General features: G+C 36.6%; 1 protein-coding gene across 1 annotated transcript in view; it reads right to left on the bottom strand.

The window, feature by feature from the left end:
* Positions 1–648, bottom strand: part of LOC119593979 (poly(rC)-binding protein 3-like) — a gene marked incomplete in the record, with an annotated part of 48552 nt that overhangs the window by 41346 nt on the left and 6558 nt on the right.

Genomic DNA, 648 nt, shown 5'->3' with positions numbered 1-648 from the left:
TTTGTAGCTGTTTGTTTCTTCGGTGAATCCTAATATGTTGATCTTAAAGTGTGAAATAAAATGAATGGTGAAAAATATTGATATTTCTGGTGAACATTATTATCTATATTGCATCAACTTTACTTGAATGAGAAAAAGCAAAGAAAATGTGTATCACTGTTGAGAGGTAAGAACCGGTTAGGCCTAACTTTAAAAAGGGGGCAAGTATTCATGTGGCGTCCATAAAAATGGTTAATGTTTGTGTACAACTTACGCTATTAATAGCCAATGGCCATGGAACGAACTAAAATGACCTTCCTTTTATGTGCATTGAATAGGAATTTTACCCGAAAAGAGCCAAGATGCGGACTTGTGTGTGATGACTGCTAATGTAGGGATGATGGCGAACTTACGTGAATGAAACAGAAAAGCAAAGAGATCCTTATTACTGATCACATATACACAGGTGACTGTGTGTAAATACACTACTAACGAGATACGTGTATATTTGTAAGTACAAGTGGTCCGGGTTGTGAAAGCAAGAGGAGGGATGGTATTGCACAGGTGTTCGGTCGATAATTACAGGGGAATAATTTATAACATTTACAGTGTACATTCCGAATATGGATACACATCGCTGAGATGTGCAAAAAAAAATGATGTTGAACG

The sequence above is a fragment of the Penaeus monodon genome, chromosome 33 (genome assembly GCF_015228065.2).
Source record: "Penaeus monodon isolate SGIC_2016 chromosome 33, NSTDA_Pmon_1, whole genome shotgun sequence".
Taxonomy (NCBI): domain Eukaryota; kingdom Metazoa; phylum Arthropoda; class Malacostraca; order Decapoda; family Penaeidae; genus Penaeus; species Penaeus monodon.
This window is presented reverse-complemented; position numbering and strand designations above follow the sequence as displayed.